Source organism: Bos indicus, chromosome 2, assembly GCF_029378745.1.
Source record: "Bos indicus isolate NIAB-ARS_2022 breed Sahiwal x Tharparkar chromosome 2, NIAB-ARS_B.indTharparkar_mat_pri_1.0, whole genome shotgun sequence".
Taxonomy (NCBI): Eukaryota; Metazoa; Chordata; class Mammalia; order Artiodactyla; family Bovidae; genus Bos; species Bos indicus.
Genome location: NC_091761.1, coordinates 125444802 through 125472074, shown reverse-complemented (window position 1 = coordinate 125472074; position 27273 = coordinate 125444802). Strand labels below are relative to the sequence as shown.

Here is a 27273-nt window from a genome sequence, read left to right as displayed (position 1 = left end):
CTGAACAGTCCCCTGCCTTCTGAAAATGACTGATGAAGATAATAAGATCACTAACGTGTATTGACTGTTTATTATTTGCGGTGAATAGAGATATGTCTGGCACCCAGCAGGTGCTCAATATTGCTTATTATTTGTTTATTTATTTATCTGGCCACGCCGGGTCTTAGTTGCAGCACACCGGATCTTCGATCTTTGTTGCGGCACGCGGGATCTCTAGCTGCAGCATGTGCGATCTAGTTCGCTGATAAGGTATCAAACCCAAGGCCCCCGCATTGGGAGTGAGGAGTCTTAGCCACTGGACCACCAGGGAAGTCCCCTCAATATTGCTTATTGAATAAATGAGTTAACTAGTTTAATCCTCAGAATACCCTTTGGGGGGGGGGGCACTATTATTATACCCATTTTACAGACAAGGAAATCGAGGCCCAGAGAGGGTAAGTGACTCGTCATGGTTGGGATTTACACCTAAGCAGTCTGACTCCAGAGCCAAGACCCTCACTGGCCTCCTCATCTTCACTATTCCCATCCTGATCTGCTCCAAAGCCAGCCCCAGGGGCAGGTCCCTTTCTTTCTCTGGGTGTTGAGCCTTTCTCGGGTGCTCACTGGGCTCCAGATTCAGAGCTCAAACCCTTCATATTTTGTCTCATTTGAGCCTCACAAAACGCTATGGAGTCAGTGCCATCATTATTTCCCCATGACAGGTGAGGAGACTGAGAGTGGAGGTCAAATAACTAAGGCCACACAGGATTCCAAGCCCAAACTCTTTCAATTGCATCGGATTTTATGCTGTTTCTCTCCCACTTTCTTACACAACTGTTGCTAACTGGTCACACATGCCTGCCTTGTTTTTCTAGTCAGTCAGACGGCAAGCTCTCTGAGGGCTCAGTTTGAGGCCAACACTTTCGTCAATGTCTCCGTGTCCCCCACCCGCTACCGTGGCCAGCACTGTGGCTGCAGGCCCACGCTCTACAGAGGCTTCCTAACTACTGACCTGCGCCTCCCAGCCAGGCCCACTTGGACACTCTGCCAGCTTCCCCCACAAAGCAGCTGTTGATTTGTGGGCTCTTTCTGCCCTATGAGATTTGGGCTTGGCGAGTAAGGGGCTAGATCTCCCTTCAACTGAGACTAGAGGCTCCCCGAAGATGCCACATCTCCTGGGAATTCAGGGCTCCCATGTAGAGCATCAAGGGGAGTGGGATGGTTAGGGTGGCTCAAAACAAGGACTAATGGATCCCACTGTTGCAAGTTCCAAGGCTGCTCCACCAGGTACTGGCTGTGTGACCTTGGACAAGTTACTTAACCTTTCTGAGCCTTACTTTTCTGATACGTGAAATAAAGATAATAATAATGCAGCTACCATGATGACTACATGAATATCTATTTATAAAGTTAGAAGAGTATCTGGGACACAGTAAGTGCTATGTGTTTGTTAAATAAGTAAAAGTAGACTTCCACCTAGCCACGGAAGGGTCACCCTGGTGAAGTACAGTACAAGTGACAAAGCGAGCCCCAGCTCCAAACAGATAACCGAAGACACCGAGGGAAATGGAAACAGGTGGCAGAGACCTCACGCCTCGGGAAGCCCCTTGTGCCAGGGACCCACTCTCCTCCTCTCCCCACACCCTCAAGAGCCAGAGGACCCCATTTCCTGGCCTCTTCAGTCTTCGGGACCTAATCCCCCTACCCTAAGCCCCAAGCCACTTCCCCTCCCTTCCCTCTACCTATTAACTCTTTCTATATAGCCAGATTGATTATAGACAGAGTCCAGGCCCTGCTTTCCTTCGTTGCTGTGTGACCTTGGACAAGTCACCTAGTCTCTCTGAATCTCACTTCCTCCTCTCTATAGGGGATAATCCTCCCTTGGAATTCTGTCCTAGAGATTAACTAATAACTGACATCACACCCGTGGATGTGTTCACAGGTATCTGAACATGTGAGTGTCTCACAGGCCTGACCACATGGGATGGGCGAGCTGTTTGGCACCAAGGTGGTGAAGGGAGCTGCCATTTAAAACCGACCCACACTTTATACGAGTTTCCCCAACGGCCCGTAAGCACCACTTAGGTTGCAAGCCAAGTGCCCTGTCCTTTAGTCCACGACCTATGACATAAAAATACAATTCTTGGGGGACAGGCAGGGGCTTCATGTTGGCCTCTCTTCATGAAGTTACAGCATCTGAGGTCCTGAGGCAGGCCTTAGGGGAGAGGAGGAAGAAGTAGGAGAGGCTACCAGTGAGGGGGAAGACGAGAGCCCCGCTTTGGAGAACTGGGGAGAACAGAGAAGACCCCTGGAGTGAGGGACAGAGGGGCAGAGGGGCAGGCCCCCAAGGCTGTCCAGGGCCCCCACTGCCAACTCGGCAGCTGCCTGGCCCGGCCTTCCACCCTTCCGAAAAGGAAGAGGAGCCAGCGGCAGGCAGCAAGTTACGATAGACCATTACCCGCCGTTAATTAATTAAAATAAACAGCAAATTAAATACAGCAAAATTAAAATAGCACAGGAAATTAATTCTCTGCCAGCCCCACCTCACAGGTGAGATGCTTAAAGAGCCCCTTGCAGCCAGGATTCCGGGTGGCTGGGGGGTCACCAGGACTCGCCTTAGATCACAGTTCCAGGCAACACCAAGTACCCATGAACCCAGCCACCCGGGGGTGTTCACTGGCTCTGCCACCCTGAGATTGGCCTCCTGGCTCCTGAATCTCAGGGGACTCTAAGCCCTGGGCCACATTCCTGAACCCAAGCTCTGCTCCTCTGTCAGTGGGCAAGAAGGGTCCTGATGCCCTCTGGGCCAGGGACTGGGCACTGTGCCCTCCTGGGCACATGGCCCACATCTGCCGCCATACGGGTCAAGGCAGGAGGGAAGAGGGACCTTGGCCTTCTCTTCCGGGCTCCCTCTGGGGCTGGAGTTGGGTCCTGGTGCATACCTCTCCCTTCTGTGCGGGGCTCCTGGCCCCTCATTTGGAGTGCCCAGAACCTCCTCCGGGGAACCCCTCATTTTGCTCCTTTCTTTGGCAGAGAATGCTCAGGAAGGAAGCACTGCTGAGGCCCAGAATCCCATGTCTAGCAAAGCTGGCTGGACCAATCCCAGGACATGATACTGGAACTCCCTCCTAAACAAGACTAAACACTTCATCACACAGATGGGGAAACCGAGGTCAAAGAGGGCAAGGCATCTGTTCTCCGTCACCCATGGCTTCCTGGCAGAGCCTGGAGCTGAGTCTCTAATGGACATATTCCATGTCACCTCCAAAACATGGCATTTCTAGAGTGCAGCTCAGTCCTGTGCTGACCTCCCTCTTAGCCTGGCCACCACGGTCTTGCCTCCATAATCCCATCCCACGACCCCCCTTTCCTGTGTCCCACACAACAGCCGGATTAGACTCCTTGCCCTTGGGCTGTTGTTCACATGGCTCCTCCTTGCTGAAGCTCCTTCTTACACTTCTGCCTGCTTAAGTTCAACCCCGCCTCTTTAGGGTCCGGGTCAGTGCCAGCTCTTCTGGGAGCCCCCAGAGCCCTCCTTCTCTTTTAACCTTCCAAGGTGCTCCACCCCCACCCCACTCCCCACTCTCTGCTGTCCACGTGAGCTGTGGCTGTGGCATGTGAGCTTCTTGAAGCCGCAGACCACCTCGCCTCTGGGCCCCAGCACTTGGCACGGTACTCAGCACTCAGTAGGTGTGCAGTCTCCTCTTCATCTGATGCTCTGCCATGTCCTACTGCTAACTATCGTTTATTGAGCATCTACTACAAGTCCAGCCCCTGTCCTGTCCCATCCTCCCATGATGGACCCAGGGCACAGAGGTTGTGTGACTTCTCCGAGGTCACAGCTCTGAAGCTGGACCCCTACCACGGGCCTTGCTCCCAGATGAGTCTCCTTTCCTTCCCACTCACCTCTTCTAGGTCAGACCACCGTCATCTCCGCACCCTGTCCTGTCACTGAAGACTTCCCATGACTCCGTGGGGCCACTGGACAAAATCCAAACCCTTGAGCATGGCCTCTGAGCTCTGTGACATCTGGCTTCTGCCCTCTTGGCAGCGGTTCCTCCAGTCTCTGAACATCACCTTGGTTTCCAGCCTACCATACCCTGATTCACTGGTAGGTCTGGCATATGCTGTTCCCTCTGCCTAGAACACCTGCCGCCTGCTTCTCCTCCTGTGAATCCCTACTCATGTCTCAACATCGAAGATCAAGGGTTACCTTAACAATCGAGTCGGACGAGACAAGCAGCCAACAAACTGGCCACAAAACCGGGAGCTCAACGAGGGAAGGACCTCTGTCACCACAGTGTGTGCGTGTGTGTGCTCATGCTGCTAAGTCGTGTCTGACTCTTTGCGACCTTATGGACTGCAACCCGCCAGGCTCCTCAATCCATGGATTCTCCAGGCAAGAATACTGGAGTGGGTTGCCACGCCCTCCTCCAAGGGGATCTTCCCGACCCAGGGATCGAACCCGCATCTCCTGCACTGCCAGCAGATTCTTGATCGCTGAGCCACCAGGGAAGCCCATCTCCACAGTAGTCCCAAAGCTTAACCCATGATCAGCGCTCCATCAACATATGCTGAATGAAGTAAATGGACCCTCCGTGTATTATTGTTGACTAAACAGAGAAATGACGGAAGAGCACAAGGCCCCAGGATGCGGGTCTGGAGGTGGAAGGGAAGAGCCTGAGGCCAGGGAGGACGTGATGGAGAACAGTGACAAACACTTCGGGGGCTGCTCTGCAGCAGAGCCACCCTCTTGGCAGAGGGAGTGTTTGTGAGAGACAGAGGAAGGCAAGTGATGGTGTGAGGGAGGCTCTGAAAGTGTGTGTGTGTGTGCACGCATGCATGTGAGAAAGTGGTGGGGATGTATGCGGGGGAGTGTGTGTGTGTGCGCGCACTGCATTTGTGAATCAGCCTGTGAGCAGTGGCGAGGAAGGTTGTGCAGGGGCGCACGGACGTGGCTCGTGGGTCTGGGACGGAGAGCCCGTGCGTTATCCTTGTGCACAGGGGTCTGTGTGAGGGGCGGGGGTGTGGGCCATGACGCCGTGGTGCTGGGGGTTGTGCATGCCTGTGGGGGTGGGGGCAGTGACTGGGGAAGACAACCAGGAGGGGGACACCTGAGGGGTGTGAGTGAAAAACTGTCAGCGTGTGGGCGTGGAGGGCGTCGTGAGCGTGTGCAGAGGAGACGGTGTGCCCGAGAGCGTGCACAATGAGGTAAGGGACGTCAGGCTCTGCTGAGGGTGTGGCTGCCACGGCCTCGGCCACGGGCCCAGCGCCAGAGGTGGGGGCTGGCCCTGGGCCCAGGGTGGGTGGGTGGGGGGGCTTTGACTGAGCAGAAGATTCCTCAGAGTTCTCCCCCGAGCCGCAGGCGCCAGCTGACCACGTCCCCAGGCAGGCAGGTCGAGCAGGAGGCCCAGCTGTGTGTGTGTGCCTCACATGTGTCCACAGCGAAACCTCTGGGCATGTATTTGTCTTTGTCTGTGTCCGGGTGTGCACGCCTGTGCTTGTGCGCGCGCTGCCGGCTGTGTGTCGCTGCCTGTCTTTGTCTCTGTCTGTATCTGGGCCTTTGTCTCGGTGTGTGTGGCTGTTGGTCTAGGCCTGCCCACAGGACTGTCTCTGGGGCGGTGTGTGCATCTAGGTGTATCTGTGTCCGTGGAGCGCTGTGTGTCCTTGAGCTGTGCATGTCTCAGGAGGGCTGCCAGCATGCCCTGGCCCGCCTGTTTGCGTCTCTGATGGGTGGCCTTGGTGTGAGTGAGAGAACTGTTGTGCTTTTGAGGCTGTGGGTCTAGACCGTGGGGTACCCCAGTTTGAGTGTGTGCTTGTGTTTCTGTTTGTGAGACTCTTGCCACGCATGGTAGTGTGGAAATGCTCCTGTGTGCCTGTGGGATGTGTGTTTGTGAGACCAAGGATCTGTGTGTGTGCCTCTGTGTGTGGATGCGTGTGTTGGATGTGAGGGTGTGAGGGGTTTGTCACAGACTGGTGAGCAAGTTAATCTCAGACTCCGTGACACGTGGAATAAAATCACGCTCCCATAATGGGATCATTCGTCTTCCTGTCCAAGGAGAGAACCAACTCTTCACCCTCCGCCCTGGGGGAGCCCGTGGGGCCAGGGCCAGGCTTAGGCCTCCGTCCAGACCCCCTTGTGGCTTCAGCGCCCCACCCCCACCTCTCCTCTGCCACGCCAGGCCCATTCTGCCTCCAGAGTGCCCTGGTGCCCACTGCGGGCTGGGCTAGGCTCCAGGACATGTGATGGAGCCTTAGAGGCCTGTCCTGGGCCCCCCCAGCCCCACCCACTACTTAGGAGGGCCCTGCCCCAGATGGGAGGGGGGGTGCAGGAAGGAATCTCTGGGCCCCTCCTCCTCCCGGAGGGGAGGGATGAGCTGCAGGCCCGGCCGGGATTTTCCATCTCTCAGCAACAAGATTCCTGGTGAGCAGGCTGCGGGGCTTGGCAGGGCGCCTCCTGGAGACCCGCCCTCACCCGCCAGGACGCCTGGGTCCCTAGGGCCAGGCAGCACCGGGTTCCCTGGGGAGCTTGGAGGGCCCCAGAACTCGAGGCTACAGCTGTCCAGACCTATGGGAAAGCCAGACCCTTCCGGGCTCCAACCCCAACCATCAACAACGGCTCCCCGGCCCCCCAGGCACAGCACCACCCTTCTCCTGGCGTCTCCCCAGCTGCAGCCTTTGCTTCAGAGGGCCCTTGCGGACCAGCCACCCAGCACCATCCACTCCCTGCCTGAGCCTCTGCACACGCCCAGCCTCGGTTCAAGACCTCACCCCCGGGGTCTGAGGGCTCCAAAGGCCAGGGCTGTGCTGCTGACCTCATTGGGACTCCTGAGGACAGGGCTATGTGTCCCGCAGCTGTGACATCCCACTTAATCTTAGCATTCCTTCCTGACTGAGCAGTCAAGCACCAGGCAAGGATTTCAAACCCAAGGCTGGGGAAACTGAGGCAGTGGAGCCTTCTGCCCTGCCTGTCATCATGAAGAAGAGGCCACAGCCAGGAGTTTAAGACACACAAGTTCTTAATTCTGCCCAACAACATTGCTGGCAACACATTCTTCCCCATAGGGAGTGCATTTGCATGATGGGGGAGGCATCTGTTGGAGGGAGAAGGGAATGAATGAGCCAGGTGGACTCCCTCAACCCCCAGCCTTAGAGGACGAGCAGCCGGAGAGCAGGTTTGGTAAGAGATTAAGGTCGAGGAGAAGAGAACCGAGAAGCTCCAAGATTTATGAGCCTAATTCTTCTCCCTTAAATTCCCCTCCAAGCCCCCCAGCCCTAGCCTGGTCCCTCCAGGGTCATGCTGTGGCCCCAGGCCAATGTCAAGGCCCTAACCCATCCATCAGCTATTGCCAGGGAGTTTCCACCCCAACGGGTCCCAAAAGGAGGGGGCTCAACTGACACGCAGGGCCCAGATTGATGGGGATGGGACAAGGCCCTAAAGAAGCAGCCGAGAGCCCCCTGCACCCTCCCAGGAGGTAAGGGCTCACAATTTCCAGGAAAGAAGCTAGGCTAGAGGGTGGGGCCCAGGAGGAGGTGACCTCCCAGCCCTGGCACCACACCCAGCCCCGCCCTTCCAACAAGCCAAGAGACCTGGGATCCAGGGGGGGCCCTATAGTTCACAGGGTGTGTGGCCTTGGGCAGTTGCTGGTCCTCTCCAGACCTCAGCCTCCCCACCACATGACGCAGGAAGTGGTTCGGATCCCAGGTGTCTCCCCTTTAGCTCCGCTCCTCAGGGCTAAGACTTGACCTCTCTCCAGTCCAGGGCTGTCACCGACCATCTGGGCCAGATGGGGTGAGGCCTCGTGGTTACCTGGAGGAGTCCCTGAAGGCACCCAACTCAGAGCTGAAGAGCCTGGTGATTCCCCCCACTCAACGATGCATCTGTTTTCCAGAAGAGTGAAACTGAGGCCCTGAGAGAGGCTTGGGGTCTGTACCAAGACCTGAGCTTTACTGGTGGGATGGTTAAGAGCATGTGCTCCAGGGTCAGAAAGACCTAGATTAAAGTGCCAGCTGCAACAGACACTTGCTGTGTGAAGTCCCTTGCCTTCTCAGCCTCAGATTCCTCATCTGTAAAATGGGCAATAGTGCCTTGCTCCTATGGGCTGTTGCGTTGAAATGAGAAAAAATGCACGTAATGGGCTCGGCCAGTGTAGCAAACGCTTCGACAGTGGTAGCTATCCTGACTGTGGGTAGTATTAACACAAAGCCAAGTGGCCAGGGGGGGAAGACAAGGAGGGGTCCTGACCTGGCTCATCCTCCGGCCCAGGAGGGCCAGCCAAATTCCTGGAATCCCCCCAGCCGTCTCCCCTGTTCGTTAAAGGCCTCTCATTAGTGAGCCTGGGCACCTGCCCCTCTACACGTAATAAGCCTCATTAGTATCTTAGCCCCAAGCTCTGAGCCCAGAGTCTGTGCATGTGCACACGCATGCGGGTGGGGGGCTGCAACAGGCCACCAGCCAGGAGGCAGCATCCCCGCCAACCACACCCCCTGCCTGTCATCAGCAGGGCCCGTCACCACCCAGCTTGTCACCTGCCTGCCTCGCACCAGCACCACCTGTCACCCACCCAGCTCGTCACCCACCCAGCCCATCACCTGCACCACCTGTCACCCACCCCGCCTGTCACCGGAGCTGCCTGACAGGCATCTGGGTTGGGGGACAGGAGCTGGGGAGGAGAAGACCACAGGGGTGTGGAGCTGGGGGCCCCAGAGACCCTGTAGGACCCCCACTTCAGCTCGGCATCCTGCAGCATTGCCATGGCAACCTCTCAGCCGCAACCACTTTCCCAAACATCCCCCACCCCACACACCCCCCCCCCCCCAGGCCCTGCTCTTAGCTGAGCTGAGGCTGAGAAGAGTCTTGAGTGACAGCAGAACGGGGCAGGAAGGAGGCGCTCATCAGCTGGCTGGCCTTGGCCATCCTGCCCTCCCTGGACTCGGCTACTCCATCTGCAAAATGGAGGGGCTGGGGACGGGGGAGGTTCCTGTATGGCCAGTCACTCCTTCCCAGCCTGGATGTGCTGAGCCAGTGGCCAGTTAACCTGTGAAGCCTCAGGGGGAGGTGGGCGGCGTACAAGAGGACAGGGGATTCTAGGTTCTTCCACACACCTTTGCCCCTGGTCCAGTCCAGAGAGGCTGGACCTCTGGCCCAAGCTCACACAGCCAAAGAAGAGGAGCAAGCTGCAAGGGAGAGGACCGCCAGCTGGAGCCGATGCCCCCAGGGGGTGACTCAAGGTGACTGGGGGGTGCTGAGTTGGCCCCCACCTCCAAGCTGCTTTATTTATAAAACCCAGCGCTCCAGGCCCAGCAACAGCTGCAGTGCTGCCCCTCCAGGGGGCACAGGCCGCAGCGGAAGGGAAGGGTGGTGCCTCCCCCAGGAGAGGGGCGCCCTGGGGTCCCAGGCTCCCTCCACCACTGGCCGGGGCAGGGGCTGAGGTGGGAAGGGGGCATCCGCCCGTTCTTTCCTTCCCTGCCCCCCTCCTCTCCTCCAGGCAGGCGGCGATAGGATTACTTCTGCATGACTGCCTGCTCCACAGGGTTCCTGAGACCCTCCTGCCTGCAGCAATCTTTAAAATTCCTCCAGCCCGGCCTCGCTCCCTTTCTCCCCAAGGTAAATGCTCCAGCTCCTACCACCGTGTGCCCGCGGCCGCCACCGCTGAGCCTGCTGGAGGCCCAGGTCCCTGGACCCATCCTCGGGGTGTAGCCTGGTGTCCCCTAGGAGCCTCTGAAACCCAGGCCCTGGCCCATCTCCTCTGGCCCCTGGTGCCCCTCCAGCCCCGTAGGGCGAGGCTCAAGCTGGGGTCAGGCCTGCCAGTGGCGCCAAGGCAGCTGGGGCACATATGCACAAACACACCTGGGGGGTTTTGACGCGCCTGCTCTCGTCCTCTGCTGCCAAAAACCCCGATGTCCCCACCTCTGTTCTAACTGCCCCCTCCCTACCTCACCAATTCCTTGCTACCCCTGGGGTGGGCAGACAGCTGGGCCAGGCCAGTGCCTGTGTCTCCCCAGGGCTTAAGAAGGCAGGCAGGAGATCGATCCACTGAATTTTTTAAGGCTCTAATGGAGCCTGCATCCCAAGACTTGGGGCCTGGGACGCGGGCGATGTCTCAGGGACCCCTCCCGCGGCACTGCAGCTGCTTCCTCTTTCAGGTCTACTGGGTCAGAGCACCTTGCTAGGAGCCTTCCCCCAGCAAGAGAAGAGGCACAAGGGGCCCCTGGGGAAGAGGTGGGGTTGGGGGGCTGTGAGCAATACCCAGAACCCCCCCCACCCCAATCTCCTCAGCCCTAATGCAGGCAGAAGCAGCTCAGCCTCTAAATCACTTCCCTCACGCTGCCCTCTGAGGCGGATTCTGTGCATCTGTAATTAGGGGGTGGAACAGATGGTGGAGATTCCGTTTAAAATCATGCATCTAGTAAAGTAACCTTCACTGTCGGAACTGACTCCCAGGGAGACCAAGCCCCAAGCCCGGACCTGGTTGGGGGGGGGCGGTGTTTGGGGAGGGGGTATCAGGTCAAGCCAGCACTTCCCCATGTTTTTCCCTGAAGTCCCAGGCCTGATGTCCCCCTTCAGGTGAGCCAAGGAGGAGGGGGATTTGGCAAGCACCTGACAAAGTGCAGGCTGGGGGTAAATCCCCCTGCCCAGCACCATGCCCCCACCCCACCCCTACCACCATACTTGCCAGAGTCAGGGCAGGGCTGGGTACGAAGAGTTCTTGGCTGAGAAACCAGGATGACCAGGTGCCAAGAGCCCCCAAAGAGGCCTCAAACCCCCAAAGCCCAGGCCAGGGTGCCCAGAGCACAGGGTCTTGGGTGGGGCAGCTTTGAACCAGATGTACAGCCTCACTGTCCAGGAATGAAAGGCCTGGGGCAATGAGGCGGGGTGGAGATGCCTCCCCAGGCAGAGGAGGCACTGGGAAGTGGGGGAGGACTGGGCAGCAGAGTAGACAGCACAGAAGAGTGGGCGTGTGTGTGTGTGTGTGTGTGTGTGTGTGCGCGCGTGTGCGTGTGTGTGCGCGCGCACGCGCGCGCATGCGTGAGCAAGGCTGAGGCTATCCAGAGGGGGTTTGGTGGGGGGGGGCGCGGGTTGGGAAGAACAAGGAAAGCTGTGCTGGAATGTGCGCCAGTGGGAGTAAGGGCTGCAGGCTGAGGTGGGGGTGCAGGGGGTACAGGGCAGAGCTGCTCTGAGGGGTGAATGGGTGCAGGGTTGTGATGGAGCTGGGGCTATGCGTGTGTGTGTATGAGTGCGGGACTGGTCTTTGGAGAAGGCTGGAGGCTGTCCCTGGGCCCTTGGATGGCAGAGCAAGGTGCTGGAGCTGGAGCTTGTTGGGATGTACAGAGGACCGCTTGTTTGAGATGTTGTGGGATCTGGGGTGTGTGTATGTGTGTGTGTGTTGCACACGCATGCCTGGGAAGGTATGAGAAGCTGGGGGGACACTGCCTGTTTAAAGATACAGTAGAACTGAAGCCATATTTGTGTGTCTGGGGTGAATGGCGTGGCCACAGGAGGCGTTGCCATTTGAGTGGTTGTTGCGGCAGCCTGCGTGAGGCAGTGTGCATGTCTGTGTCTGTGTGAGGGGTGGGAGCTGTGAGTTTGGAAAGGTGTAGGGAGCCGTACTAGGGTGTCTACGGACATGCTGGGCTCCAGCTGGGGGAAACATCGGGGCTGTAGGGAGAGTCCATGGGTATCTTGTTAGGTGTTGGGGCTCTGAGAGTCTGGGTGTGTGGGAGGTATTAGAGCTGGAGTAGGGTCCTGGGTGTATCTGGGGAGATGCTGGGGTTAGAGAAGGGAGTTGATACATTTGAGGATGTGGTAGAAGCCATGTGTGTGTGTTGGGGTGTTTGGGGATATACTGGGGGTCATAAAAATCTGGGTTTTCAGTACTAGAGCTGTGACTATGTGTGTGGGGGGGTAGGCATGTGGTGGTGGTGTGTTGCGGCTGAGTGCATGGAGCAGCAGATATGAGGAAGGTGTTGGAATGTGGAGAGGTTGTGTGTTTGTGGAGAAGCTGGGGCTGTGTGTTTTGGGGTGTTGCCACCGTGAGTGGGGAAGTAGCTGTATACTCAGGAGGCATGAGGGGGCTGCAGTTGGGTCCCCCCGGCTGTCCCGACAGGTGGGGGGCTGCAGGGTGAGGTGGGGTACCCCTCTAAGGAGGTGAAGGGCAGAGTTCTGGCCTTTGCTCAGGGACCCACCTGGGGGCTGCCTGCTGCTGGAACCCCTCTGCTGGGGCAGGGGGGCGGTGCCTGCCCGCCCTCAGACCCCTGTGTGGGGGCGTCGAGACCGGCTGTCCATCTGTCTCAGCCTGTGCCCAGCCAGGCCGGAGAAGCAGAGTCGCCTCCTCGATCCCCAGGGTGGGGGGGTGGCAGCAGATCCCAGCCCACCCATCTGCCTTCAGACGGTCGAGGCAGGAGCCTCCACAAAGCTGCCTGGAGGGCATCACTGTGTTTGAAGAGACAGGCTGGGGGCTGGGGGCTCTGCAGAGAAAACAGCTCTCACGGAGGCTCCTCTGAAAACCACCGACGCAGGGAGGGAGGGCAGGGGAGGGTCTGTCTGTCCTTTGGGCGCCTGTGTGGGTCAGCACCCGACTGTGCGCCTTGGAGCCCCTTCTTCGCATGTGTTCATGGCGGCGGCCTTGCCTTGGAAAACAGCCCTCCCTCCAAGCCAGGCTCCACACTCACAGGCTCACACAGGCAGCTACCCCTCACACATGCACCCTGCCTACACTCCCGCACACACGGCCCCCACACCTCCACATCTGCAGAACAGTGCACCCTGGCACACGTGTACCTGCGCCCCAGGGTCCCAGTCCTTACACACGCATGCCCATCACACCCCACCCCACGCTGCAAAGCCAGGTACGACCACACACACCTGTCACGTATACATGCCTACACACATATATACCTGACAAGTAGCGATCACACCCACACCCACACGCCACACACCTCAGATCTCCCTGTCACACCCATACCCCATCTCACATGCATTCAGTCTCTCACACACACCGTAACAGACACTCGCCATCCCTTACACCTGCATGTATGTGCCCTGGTTTATACATGTGCACACATGCATGCACACACACTCTCACCAACTCTCAGCTCTTTCACACCAGCCAGCTGATCAGTGTTCAGGACAGGCCTTGTCACTTCCCAGGAGGGCTCCCACCAGCTCAGAGGGCCTCCACTCCACCCAGCCAAGTCAGAGTGGGGGGTAAACCCCCTCCCCTGCCCCCACAACACCATGGCTCCCTGGGAACCCTGATCTTCCCCTCCAGAAAGGGTCCTCTCTCTGCTGTGGGGTGACTGCTGCTGTTGTTTGAGTGTGACTGTATATGGGGGTAGGAACAGGTCCTGAGAACCCATGATGAGTCCTGGTGTCACTGCCCACGTGGGTAAAAGGCCCAGGGACAAGTTCACTGGGTTCTGTCTGTGAGATTCAAGAGGAGTGCGAGAGCCACAAAACGTGTGTTTGTGAGTGTGTGTGATGCCAGGCCTGTGTGGACAGGTATGAGTATGGGGCGGGGGGTGCACTTGTATGAAAAGACACACACCCAGTGAGTGGGGAGGATTCTGGAATATTTCCTGAGACAAGAGGTATGTACATCTGTGAATAGGGGTCAGGGCCAGGAGAGGTGCCCTCTGAGACTCCCTGCCCCCACAAAGAGATCAACAGGGAGGGTCTCTGGGATCTGGCGAGTGTGTGTGTGTGTGTGTGTGCGTGCGCGTGTGTTTCTTTCTCTCTTCCTCTCTCTCCCTTCCTGACCTCTTTAGCAGCTGGAAACTGAGCTGGGGGTGGAAGGAATGGAGACTTGGCTGGCCTGGGGGTTTGGGGAGGGAAGCAGGAGAAAACACCTTCCAGATTCTCATCAAATCCTTGTTTGTGGTTTGCAGCCTCCAGCCTCTCTTTCTCTCCGTCTGGGTTTCCCCCTCTCTCTTTATCTCTTCCTGCCTCTCACTCTCTCCCCGTATCTCTCCTTCTCCCATCTCAGTCACCTTGTCTCCTTCCTTGGATCTCCCTGTCTCCAAGTCTCTTGTCTGTTTCTCTCTCCCCAGACCCTTCCATGTTTCTGACTCCTCTCTCTGCCAGCACCTCTGTCTGTCCGTCTCTCCCTGTCCTGGTCCATCTGTCCGTCTCTCTCCGCCTGCCTGTGCGTGGGTGTCTGTGTCCATCTGCTCCGCCACCCATCTGTCTGGTTGTCTGTGCGAGTCCTTCGGAGGGTACCCGCTCGCTCACCAAGCCACCCTCCCCCAGGTCAGCAAAGGCCTCTCCTGGCTCAGAAGGTGGGGAGCGGGGTGCAGAGCTGCAGCTTCTGGAAGCTTCAGTAGCAGCTGGGCTGAGCTGGGAGTTCGGGGCCAGCCAGCTGCAGAAGCGGTCCCTCCCCTGGGCTCCCAAGCCAAGGACCCCAGAGCAGAGAGGAGAGAAAGCAGGGCCTCTTGCAGCTGAGTCTGTGTGTGTGTGTGTGTGTGTGTGTGTGTGTGTGTGTAAAGAGGAGGCAGGGGGCCTCACTTTGCCCTCATTTCACCATTTCCCCCCCAAAGCCAGGCCCTGGAGGAGAGGAAGCTTCTATGTCCACCTTCCTCATCCCCTCACCCATGCAAGAGGCACTGGGGGATCCAGGAGGGAAGGGTTGGAGGATGCCAGGCCTTGGGTAAAGGAGGGGCTGGAGCTGCAGCTTCCTGTCAGCTTGGTGGAAGGGGGGCTCCTCCCCCCCTCGCCTCCCTTCCAGGCAGTCCCTGGGGACCCCTCCAGTTCTGGTCCCAGCTCCAGACACGACACGAGGGGCTGCACATGCAGTTCTCATCAGCTCCACAGGGGCCATTCCCACCTCCCTGCTGCCCTACAGCCTCTGACCCACAGGGATATGGCAGGCAGAGTTGGGGATGGGTGGGTGGAAATCACTCGAATGTCTCCCCCCTTCCCCAAATGGAGGTTGGTTCTGGACATGTAGAGATCATTGCCCTGTCGAGGCACTGGCCATCCTGAGAGACCCCAAGCAGTCCACCTACCACAGCCAGCCCAGCACCTCACACCCACATATACACACACGGCCCCCCCACCAGCACTCACAGCCCAACGCCTCCACTCTGTGGCCCAGCGACTCAAGAGGGCTTAATAGGAACCCGACCCCAGAGACCTGCCTCACCCTGACTGGCAGCGGCCTCCAACAGGGTCTCCCGGCGGGAAGCCAGCAGCTGCAGGAGGTAGCCCTCAGACCCCTCTCAGGAGGCTCTGTTCCCCCTACTCCTCTGAGAAGAGCTGCCGTCCTGATCTCACGCTAGATGGGGAAACCGAGGAAGGGAAGGGGACGACACAGTCAGGAGCTTCTGAGACCCTGGGGTGGGGTCACAGATGACGAGAGGGACCTGCAGGGGCAGGACCTGGCTCCTTCCTGACCTGCCGTGGGCAGAGTCCATGTTGGCTGCACCCTCCGCAGGGCGCACAGCCCTGTGCAGCCCTGCCGCTGGGCTGGGGCCAGAGGCTGGCTCCCTCCCTCCAGAGCTCTCCTTGCCCCTGGCTGGGCCCCCTCCCTCCCCGCGCTTCGGAGCAGCCCTCCCTGCCCTCTCCCTCCCAGCTCTGGCTCTCTCATCCTCAGCTCTTGGAAGCCTGACTCACTGTTTCCCTCCTCTCTCCCCTCCCTCTCTCTCTCTCTCTCTCTCTCTCTCTCTCCCCCCCGGCAGGCAGCGGCGCCTCCCCCTCCCCTGGGGGGGCTCTGGCCACAAGGGTGCCCGCCTGCTCCTTTCCCCAGGCTCTGGCCCCCACCCCCGCGCACCCAGGAGGCCCCCCTGCAGCTGTTCCAACTCTAACTACAGAGAGGTGGAGGGAAAGAGCCTAGGTCCTAGATCTGGCTCTGCTGCCTGTGACCCCTGGCAAGCGGCGGCTGGGGGGTGCTCTCTAGACTGGGTTTCCTCCCGTCAAACAAGGAAGGGGGGATGCAGTTGCATGGCACCCTGGTGCCTCTAATGCTCCTGATGTTCCCTGTTTTTAAAATCCCAATGCCTCCTGGTGCAGAGCGCCCACAATCTGTGGGGCACTGTACCTGCCTCCGGCCCCGCCCCCAGGTCCAAAGAAGAGCCAGGCTCCATCCACAGACATCTGGGCAAAGCAGTGGGGAGACCCTGCCCTGTGGGGCAGCAGCCTCAGTCTAGTGACCCTTGGAATCCCCCAGTCTCCCCGTTCTCCCTCCTCCTGTGGGAGTCCTCCCTTCTCCCGCTCCCACCTGTCTGTCCTCCTCCCTCTTCCCTGAGACATTTGCTTGTCTCGCCTCCAAACACAATCCTAGCAGCATTTGATCTTGGGCGAGAGGCTCTCAAGTGCCCGCTCATTTCGGGCTTTGAGGTGGGGAGTGGCACACACCTAGGCCTTCTAGGTCCCCTGGACGCGTCTCCTGGGGTTTGATCCTGGCTCTTCCTGACTGTTTTCTCTGCTCCCCCTCTCCCTGCTCCCCCTGTCACCATCTTTCCCTCTCTCCACCTCGTGTGTGACTGTCTGGGTCTCTTTCCTCCCCACCTCCCCCTACCCCAGCTCTCTCCCTGGGGGGCCCATCTGCTGACATTAGCAACAATGTTGCCCTTGCTTCCCCCCCTCCTTCAGTTCCCAGCTCCACCCCCTCCCCGGCTCTGTCCCAAGAGACCCAGGGGACCCAGCGACTGAGCTGGGCTCCATCCCATAATAGTGAGTCGGCTTGACCTCACGAATCAGACCAGAAGCGCCTGGGCATCTGGTACGAAGGCGGCAGGGCACCCTGTGGTCTTGGGTGGCTGGCATGAGACACAGAGCTCTGTATTCCACAAACCAAAAAAAAAAAAAAAAAAAAAGTTGACCTGGGGTGGGGCAGAGTGGAGAAGAGGGGAAGTGGAGGGGATCAGGTTTGCCTGGAGGAAGCCCCTGTCCAATGAGGAACAGAAGCGACAGGAGGCAGTGGCTCCAGCCAGTGCTCCAGGCTGACCTGAAAACCAGCAATGTCCCTTGGGGGCTCTGCCGGTCCACAGCAGCAACCCCCACCTTAAAAAAAGGGTCTTCTGCCAGAGACTGTCTGCCCCTCAAGTCTCCAGCACAGGCACACCAAGCAGGTAAAGATCCCATTTCTTAATCTCCTTTAGAGTCCAAATCCATCCTCGCTACAGCACACCTCCACTTAGCTCAGCAGGGGGTTCCAGAAGCCTCCCAGCCAAAGTCTAACCAGGTGGAATTATGTGTGTGGGGGGGGTGGGGAACAAATCCCTCAGCTCCCAAGCCCCCTCACCAAAGGCCCCATCGAAGGCTGGGGAGCAAGGAAAAAGAGTCTTGGAAACCACACACCTCCAAACTGAGAAGCACTGCTGTCCATCACGGCACCTGGGGGTGCTGGGACTCCAGGCCCCCACGACCCTGTTTCAGACCCCCCAGCCCAGCAAACATAATAAACAGCAAGCTCTTTTTCTTTATGACACCAAATTCCTCCAAGCCCAACAGCTCCTTCCATCACTACCTCAGCCATAGATCACATTAAAAACTCACAGAGGGCAACTTAAACACATCACATTTGTTTCTCTCTATATTATTTCAAAAGTAACGGCATTAAAAATGGATTTTACTACAGAAAATAAATATCAGCACGTGGGCCAGGAGCCCAGAAAGGGGGAGAGAGCCCACCAGGAGAACGTCCCCTGAGGGCTTGGGCACAGCTTAGGTGCTGACCAAGGAGGTGGCTGAGAGGACAGACTAGGGGGAGTGGGGGGGGGGGGGATGCCTGGGGAGGGGGCAATGCCTCCCCACCTGGGTACCTGCCCCAATGCCAGACAGAGAGGGACAAGAATCACCAGTTTGAACTGGTGCCCACTGGCCCCCCAAAGCTCATGCGCTCACTGATCTCTGCAACCTCAGGAGGGTGGGAGCTTTGGGGCAAGAAGTTCACTCGTCTCTGGGGGTTATTCCAACTATTGACACAGCAGAAGAGAAAAAAAAAATGAATTCAACTTACTATCCAGTTTGATTTTCCATTACTATAAAAATAAATATACATCTGTTCAAAGGAAGGAGATGGCAAGCTGCAGGCACATGCCACCTGGGGGGGTCCCCCACAGCTCACCACCACAACCCAGCCTGCCCCCAACAGGCAGGGGGTGGGGTGGGGGTGGGGGTGTGGGTTGGGGGGGGTGGACTGACTGGTAATCTTTCACTTACAGCCCCAGCTCACACAGCTACACACACCGGGCCACACGGAACAGGAACAAGCCAACAATAGAAACACCCCAAATGCTCCTGGCAGGACTCTGCCCAGGCCCGGGTACATGCCCCCGCCCCGCTGGCGGCGGCGGCGGCGGCGGCGGCGGCGGCGGCAGCAGCAGCAGCAGCAGCAGCGGACAAAATGTGGCCACCCTGACCCAGAGGCAAAGCTTGTCCTCACACCCTGAGCTCTGCCCAGGGAGCTGGGGCCAAGTCCCGCCTGACACCAACTGGTCCGGCGGGAAACGCCTGCCCAGCCAGACAGGCATAGGCCCCCCAAGGGTCCCTCCTTGTGCTCAGGGACCAGGCTGGTGCAGGCTGGCCCTGCCTCCCAGGGTGACGCCTGGGCCCAAATTCAGCTGGCCCTGCCAGTCAGGCACTTGGTGCAGAACCCAGGGCACTAGGCTCAGCCCCTCCCAGCCCAGCCCCCGGGGCCCCCAAGCTAGCAGGGAGGGGGACTCCCCGCCCCTCCACATCTGGCCCCGGCCCCCAGGGTCTGCGGTGGAGAATTCCCGCCCCCGCTGCTCTCCGTCTCCCTCCTCCTGCTCGGTGCCCGCTGCCCGCCTCGGGGACTGCCCCAGCGCCCGCCTCGGGCCAGCAAGGCCCACATCCTCCCTCCCTCGGCCGGCCCCTGCGCCTGGCAGGAGGCTGGGGGGTCAGGCTGCCGGGGAACCCCTCCGGCTCCCATCAGTCTTCATCCCCAGCCCCCAAACTCTCTGGGTTGCCGTCCCTTTTCCTGTAGAACAGGAAACAAGGTTATTTCCTAGACTCGGAGCCATCCCCCTGCCCCTCTGGCTCTGCCCGGGGACCAAGACCCAGCAGGGGAATGCGCCCGGAGCCAGAAAGCGGAGGGATTCAGCGATTCACCCCCCAGCGACAGGCCCAGGGGGCTGACAGCTGTCACTCAGCACCCCAACCCCTGGGGAAGAGGGGGCCCCCCGATTCAATCAGAGCCTCAGAGGAAACGCATTGATGGGCGATTATTTATTTATTTATGCAAAAGTGAGCCGACTTTGTTCGCCAGGTAACCGGGCACGCGGCCCAACCCCTCTGGCCCCGGCCGCCCCCAAATCCCTCCTCCGCCCCACACCCCCTCCGGGTCATTAGGTCCCCGCCCCTCAACTCCCAGAGCACAAGCGGAACCTTGGGATTTGGGGGTTGGAGGGGAGGGGCTCCTCCCCTCCGCAGTCTCCCCCTTTCCCAGCGCCGTTCCTAAAATCCAGCCTTGTTCTCCGCTCCCACGGTCCCCCCCCCCTTCACCCACCCCCCCACATTCTCAGCAAGCTGGAGAGCAAATTGCAGTTTTAAATCCAAAGACGGAGGGAGGGGGAAGGAGGAGGGGGCGCGCGGCAGCGCTGGGCGCGCACCTCGCCCCCGAGCCGGGGGAGCCGCGGGGCGGCCAGGAAACCCGAGAACCCCCCCTCCCCGCCCCCCCTTCTCGTCCACCTCCCCCTCCCCCTTCCCGGCGCTGCCTGCCAGGCTTCGAGCCGAGCCCAGCCGAGCCGCGGGCCCCGGTGGAAACAAAGACCGATCGCACCGCGGGCACCGCAGCCACGGGGTCCGGCGGACCGGACCGGGGCGCGCGGAAGGGGCGCGGGGCCCCCCCGGTGCGCTGCACAAAAGAGCCCGGCCGGCCGGTCCCCAGCGGGGGTCTAGGGCTGGGGAGGAGGCGCCACTCACCGGAGTGCTGGGCTGCCGGCTCCGTGGGTCCGAGCCAGGCGAGGGGCTTCGGGGGGCGTCTGTCTTCCGGCGGCGGCAGCGACGCGGGCGCCCGGCAGCTGGGGAGAGGAGTCGTGGAGGAGCCCTGAGCCGCCCGCCGTTGCTGACAGCATGGCTCGCGCCTCGGCTCACATTCTCCGCCGCTAACTCCGCTGGACCCGGCCCCCCAGCTCCCGCGGCGCCCCCCACCTCGATCACTCCTTCGCTCTCTCTCTGCGCCCCCCTTTCTCCCCCCACCACCACCACCGCGCACACACTCTCACAGCCCTGGACACCCCCGCCCCCACCCCCCCAATTGCAAACCTGGGAGGGAACGCGCCCCGCGTAGTCCTCCTCCTGCTCCTCCTCCTCCGCCCTCCTCCCTCCCGCTCTCTTCTGGCTGTCTGTCTGTCCCTCTGACTGTCTCAATCTCTCGCTCCCTCTGCCTTTCTCTGCTCTCAGAGCTGGGTGGGAAAAGGAAATGAGGACAGAAAGCAGACGCTGGCTTTGGGTGGTGGTAGCTGGATTCCCTCTCTCCCTCCCTCCCCCTCCTCCCCTCCCTCCTCCTGCCTTCTGCTCTCTCCGCGGCGAGCGGGGCTGAGCGCAGCCTGGCGGGTGGCTCGCGTTGCCCGCCCGCCCGCCTGTCTGTCTGTCTGGTCTGCCTCGCTCGCTCCCTCCCCTCGCCGTCTCTCGCCCTCGCCCTGCCTGCCTGCCTGCCTGCCTGCCTCTCTCCGTCTCCGCCGCCGCCGCCGCTGCCTCTGCGAGCTCGCCTTACCTTCGCCGCTCACCATCCGGAACCCCAGGGGGGAGCGCGCGCGCGGCTCGCCGGGACTTGTAGTCCCCGCCTCGGCCGCTCCGCGCGCGGGGCGGGCGGGGCGGCGCCGGGAGCTCCGACGGCGCGGCCGGGAGCCCGCGGGAGGCACCCAGCGCCCGAGCCCCGAGGGCGAGCGTCCTCTTTTACAAAGGGGGATTGCATTCTTCTCTAAGGATCACCAACGTTCCCCACGTTCCTTGTCCTCCCGCGGGGGTCTCTGGCCGGAGCGGAGGTTGCCGGTGGGAGTGAAGGGGCGGGGTCTGAGAATGCAAAGAGTAGAATGGGGGAATCGAGGGACTAGCTAAAAGGGCCTGAGACTTTCTGGGGGCGTCCCAATTAAATGTGAGAGGAAGCGAGAAGAGGAGACGGCCGGCTCCCTGAATCTGGAGGCGTTCTCCCTTCATGAGGTTTCCTATTGAGTAAAGCGCAAGGGTTGATGGAGAGAGGGCTGCTCCAGAAAACTCAAAGCCCGCTCGCACCTCCTCCTCCTCACTCAGGGACCCCAGTCTCAAATTCTGAGCTCTGGGTTTAGCCACCCCCACCAAAGACTAGTTTTTCTAGAAGTCCGAGGAAGACAAGAGCATGAAGTCCTGGATTCTCCACAGATCTCTCTGTCACACACACACACACACACACACACACACACACACACACACACACACAGCCTTGCCTTCCTGAATTCGACTGAGCTTCCTGGTGTCAGGAAGCAGCATTCAGATTCAACAGTTCAGAGCTCCTGCTGGGCCCAGGGGGCTGGACTCAGCACTTTCACCTACCTCCTCTGCAGGTCACATCTGTTATCCAGCCCCTAGCTCTGGCCCCCTGCCTGGCCTATCCCCACAGATGGGAATGTGCACTGCCAGGGCCTGGTTACCAAGGAGAGGTCTCTGGACAGTGCAAGAAGGAGAACTGCTGCTGCTGCCACTTACTGAACACCGCAGGGCTCTTGAGTCCTGCGCTGGACCAGGGTCTGTTCGATTCCAAAGCTCACTGCTTAACCTCTGGATCAAGCAGGGAGCTGCGACTTCCCAGCTCTCCATCTGACCTTCTCTCCCGGCGTCTGTGTGTCCTCCCTTGGCACTTAAATTCGACAAATGTTAACTGAGGTGTGCAGGGCTCACAGGGGACACGGAGATGAATAATGCATGGTGGCTGTCCTGTCCCCGGCATCTCCCAGCACCGGCCCCACTGATCCTGTGCTAGTCCCACTTCATCTGTGTGTCTGGCATTCCTTTGTCCAGTGTCCGCTGGCTTTTTCTGTCCTGCCCTCCCTGTGTCTGAAGTCCCTTCAGCAGTGCCTTTGTCCTTGACCCACCTGTTTCGGACTCTTCCTTTGGCCCTGCAGGGTGATACGAGGTGATGGCCAGCGTGTGACAAAAGGCAGGTGTTTTGCCAACGGCAGCTCCCTGTCACCACCTGCAAGCCCCTCCTCTAAGACAAAAAAAGGAGGGGCTCTGGGGGACACTGTTGGCCCTTTGCAGGGACTGGGGGCACCACGCCCATGGCAGAGGTCTAGGGCTCTAAATAGTTCCATCTATTGATCTGGCATCATGGGGCTGCTGACCAGCCGCAGAAGCTCCCATTTGGGAGCAGCTTCTCCTTATAGGCAAGCCCTGGGTTCAAAGATTTATCAATTAAATGGAGACCATTGTAAGATCAGATATTAACGAAAGCAATGGTTAAAGTTGTTAGGGGCCCTTTGCAGCTCCCAAGCCTGGCCTAAAGTTATCACAAATAGATGAGGCTTTGGCATCCTGCCCCAGCTGGTCCCCCACCGGTGAGACTTTAGCATTGGGGAGGCTAGGAGAGGCCCAGGTTCCCTTTTCTTTTACACCTTCACAACATCCTTACGTATTAGGCTCTGCCCCAGGGAATGAAGACCCCACCTAGGCTGAATCAAGTTTGAGGCAGGAACTGGGGGGCAATACAGGATGGCTTCTGGGAGATAGGGAGCCCCAGGTGGAGAGGGATGAAGAGGAGTTTGGGAAAGACACGGGAGGGGAGAGATTAGGTGATGAGGTACAGGGGCCAAGATTAGTAGGGCCCATGGCTCTGTAAGTGAGAGGGGAATAGAACTTAGGTAGGGTTGTCCATGCACACTCTCCCACCCCAGGCTGCTTGAGCAGCCTCCTTCCCAGGGAGGCTGGGTGTTCTTAGCCCCCAAGGTGTTGGGCATTGCTGGAAACCAAGCACTACAGGGTTTCCCAGTCATCTGGGAACTGGTCTTTCTCTTGGAGCCTCTTTAAATTGTATTGTGGAGAGGGTGGGCGGGGGTCCTCCCCAAACTCAAGCAAAGTCTTCCTGTGGGTGGCTGCTGCCACCTAGTGTCCAATTGCTATATCTGTTTACCAGCCTAGTCCGAAGGGGTCTCCGTTCAGCTCAGTGGTGTCCGACTCTATGCAACCCCAAGGACTGCAGCAGGCCAGGCTTCCCTGTCCATCACACCAGGCTTCCCTGTCCATCACCAACTCCTGGAGTTTACTCAAACTCATGTCTATTGAGTCGGTGACGCCATCCAACCATCTCATCCTCTGTTGTCCCCTTCTCCTGCCTTCAATCTTTCCCAACATCAGGGTCTTTTCAAATGAGTCAGTTCTTTGCATCAGGTGGCCAAAGTATTGGAGTTTCAGCTTCAGCATCAGTCCTTTCAATGAATATTCAGGACTATTTCCTTTAGGATGGACTGGGGGCTACCTGGTCTTTAAAAACAGCATCTGGAGTAGCCACAGGCTGGGCAGGGTACCTGTAAACTCCCAGAGAAAGCAGACTTGAAGGACAGGAAGAACCTAAATCATCCCTTTCTAGGTTCAGCTCACTGCAACCACTTTTGTCTCGATGTAAGCAGAAGGTGTTATGTAGCTAGACCTAGGAAATAGAAGTGAGAGTCCAGAGGGGCTAAAAGTTGTGGGGCCTAAGAGTTTGGAGGGCATGTGGAATAGGAAGCAGGCAGACCTGGTTCTTTTTATTTTTCAGCTGTGCTGAACAGTTTGCAGGATCTTGGTTCCCTTCCCCCAAAATTGAACCTGGACCCCCTGCCGTGGAAACGTGGAGTCCTAACCACTGGACAGCCAGGGAATTCTCCAGACCTGGTTCTGATTCGGCTTTTGCTTGCGTGTCCTTAACTCTCCGAGTCTCCATTTCCACATGTGTAAAACTGAGAGCAACCCCTTCTCTGTATTACAGGCAAGGCTGTTGAGAAGATTTACTGAACACATGGATATGAAAGCAGTTTGAAAAACTGGCACAGGCGTGCTGAGGGATTATTGAGCTATATAATAATAATAATAACAGTAACTGAGGTCACAGCAGCCTGGAGCCACATCCCTGGAGCTCCTGGAAAGGGCAGAGTGAAGTGAGCCTTGGGTAGGAATGGGCACCGCCCTCCCTGACTACAGAAGTTCTGGGGCTGGCCTCATTCTTGGAGCTATCCCCAGGAAAGGTCTGGATTGTTTCAGAGGAATTCAACCTAGTCCCTAGAAGGAGAAACTGAGGCCCAAAGAGGTGGTGGGCCTGTCCTGAACCACTGAGCTACAGATCCAGGAACAAGAGGCCCGTTGGACTGCAGCCATTGAGGCCTTGGTTTTCCCCTCCTCTGGATGGGAACAGCTCAGAGCTGAGGCCCCAGAGACAGTGGAAGCAGGAAGCTCTCCTTCACTGTGGTACAGTGGGAACCGAGGCCCCCAGGTCTCCATTATCCCTCCTCCTGTGCTGGCCTCCCTGCACTCACCCCTCCCTGAAAGTCCTCCCACATTCCTCCAGGCAACAGGAAACCCCAGCTGCAGCCCAGACTTCAAACAGCTCCTCCCTCTGGGCAGGGGGTGTGGGAGGAGAGGCCAGAGGCCAGGGGGCAAAGGTCAGCTTTGTTCCTGCCGGAGGTGGTGAGGGACCGGGGGTGGGGGTGGGGCGGGGCAGGGTAGAGCCCTTGACAGCCACACAGTACATGCGGGTGAATTCCTGCGTCCATCAGTGTGCTCGGTCTCACTGTCAGCCTGTGACTGGGAGTGAATGCGTGTCCTCGGCTTCCTTCTGGTTCGAGGTCCTGAGCTCTGGGTTTGCGTGTATGTCAGTATGTGTGTGTTTGTCTGGGTGCTCAGCCTGGGGTCCCACTGACAAGTCTGTAGGTGTCGTCATCTGTGCTCTACGTCTAGTTCACAGGCTTGCCCAGAGCTCTGTGTCCTCCTATGAGTGTGACCTGGTGTGATTCTTTGTGTCCAAGAAGGGTGTTCCTCTCCCACCTCTTCCCACCTGGCCTTCCTCCGTGTGGGCCACCAGTGGGTTCCTTTTGGAAAGTGAATCTGACTCTCTTACTCCCCAGCTCAGAACTCTTCAGTGACTTCCTGTGACGCAAGGTTTGGAATCCTAGCTTGAGGACACAGCAGACAACCCCTGCCGACCTCACCATCTTCATCTTTAGCCACAGATCCCCCTCAAAATTTTCACTCCAATCACAGCTACTTAATTTTAACTCTCTTCACAGTCCCATTTCCTGCCTCTGAGCTACTCAATTCTATCAAGTATGGATGCCCCTCTCTTGCTTTTATCAAGCAAACTTTTATTCCTTTTTCAAGTCTCCAGTAACACCTCCTGTGAGAAGATGTCCCCCTACCCAACTGGGTTAGGACCCTCTCCTGATCTCCAACATCTGCTTTGCCTGTGCCCTTCACACTCACTACCAGTAAACTGTGAGCTTTCTGAGAGCATAAACTGTACCGAATGACTGTCTCTCCCATCCTGAGGATGGGAAGGTTCTGAAGGTTTCTTCTATCCCAGAAAGTTTCCTGCAGTGTTGGATGTAGTGCCCAGAATGGCCGCTAGAGAGAGTACAGACATCACTGCAAGACCATCCAGGGGTGGGTGGGTGGGTGGGTGTGTGTATCTCCCGGAGTGGGAGGGAGACTTTGATATGGTACCTGGGAGAGAACTCCTGGAGTGGATAGTGGGTCCACCCAGCTCAGTACCGGAGCAGTGGAATCCAGAATAGACTCATCCCAATATGTCCTAGGCCACCCAGACTTTTTCTCTCTGACTTTTCTCAACTCAGGGATCATAACCCTTGTTTTCCTGACCCCCCAGTATCTTTTGTCTCTGGCCTTCCAACCTCCTTCTTCCATGCCTCATCCTTTGCCTCAACCCTCCCATATATAATTATTTGTACTTGCCTGACTTGACCTTGCTCTACAATACCTCTGGACCTTTGCACAAGCTATTCCCTCAGTGGGAGATGATCTCACCCTCTGGCTGCTTCATCAGGCAGACTTTTCTTTCACTTCCTCCAAGAAGTCTCCCTTGGCCTCCAGACTGACCTTGCCCCTAAGTGTTGTAATTGTTTACTGTTCTGCCTCCTGGTCAGGACCAGCCTACAGGAGACATCAGTAGATGTTTGTAAAATTAATAAATGAGTCGGCTCTTTTATGAAAACAGTCCGGCACATGTGGGGCTACCCCCACCCCCAGTCTGCAGTATGTCCTCCCTGGGCTTGACTCTGGGTTAGTATCACACTTTCCCATGCTGTTCCATCAAATAAGGGAATGAGACACAGAGGGATGCCTGAGACTCTGAAGTCACACAAATCTGGGTTCAAATCCTGACTCTATCATCCGGCTGAGTGACCTTGAGCAAGCGTTGTGGCCTTTCAGAGTCTTTGTTTCCACTTTGGTAAAACGGGAATAATCCTACTTCTGCACTGCCTCATGGTGAGGCTCGAATTAGATGATGCATGTGAAACACCCAGCATTAGTCAATTAGGTGTCCTCCTCCCCCACCATGAACTTGGAAATAAAATTGCCCTCTGAGTCTTAAGCCAGTAAAATCATGCATCGCAGAGGAGAAGAGCCAGGTGGGGGAGTGAATGAGGCGAGAGATGGTTTTGTAAATGACTGAAGAGTTTTGTGAACGGTGGAAACCGCAATCAAGGTGACCCGCCTGTAATCTCAGGGAGGCAGGGCGAGGATGTGATTGAAATTGAGAAAACAGAGGCCTAATCAATTGCATTGTGCTCTATCTGACGGGAACAGAAGAATGCACAGAAAAGGGGGTGCAAGGGAGAATTCATTCGGCTGCATCAGAGGGAGGGACGGGGAACCAGTAGACAGAGGGATTCCAGGCTCAGGCAGCTCTGGTCTCGGCTGTGGAGTCACAGGGACCTGGGGGACTCCAGGTGGCTCACTGCCCTGCTAGGCCATCATCTAAACTAAATGGATATCCAGGTACCAGGCAGAGCCCCTTGGGGGCAGACAGGAATAGTCTGGTCCCAAGAAAAGACTCTAGAGACTAAGAGCACTGATTTTGGAGTCAGAGGATTTGGTTCAAACCCCTGCTCTGCCATTTATGTCCTATAGTCTACTTCACTGTGCCTCGGTTTTCTTACTGGTAAAATCAAGATATAATAGCTATTTCCTCATAAGACTTTCCGAGGATTAAATGGCAACATGCATGTACAGGATGCCTTACATAGAGTGAATGATCTATAAACGGTAGTGACAAAGACAACTAACATGTATTGTGCATTTTATTGCCATTTCACAGAAGAAGAAACTGAAGCTTGGAGCGATTAATAGCTTGCACAACATGACACAATTAG

At 57.8% G+C, this 27273-nt stretch overlaps 1 protein-coding gene across 5 annotated transcripts in view; it reads right to left on the bottom strand.

Annotated features, from left to right (window-relative positions):
- The window catches only part of AHDC1 (AT-hook DNA binding motif containing 1), a 64783-nt gene extending 44091 nt beyond the window's left edge, over nt 1-20692 (bottom strand). For 4 of the 5 annotated variants that reach the window (XM_070775567.1, XM_019980328.2, XM_070775574.1 and 1 more), the window contains exons 1-2: nt 20204-20606; nt 19862-19959 (exon numbers count right to left, since the gene is read on the bottom strand). The gene's annotated coding sequence lies outside the window, so the exon portion shown is untranslated. Of the gene's footprint in view, nt 1-19861; nt 19960-20203; nt 20607-20654 lie in introns of those variants that run through there. The other variant, XM_019980327.2, reaches the window with a different exon arrangement.
- Between the last annotated feature and the right edge of the window lie 6581 nt (nt 20693-27273).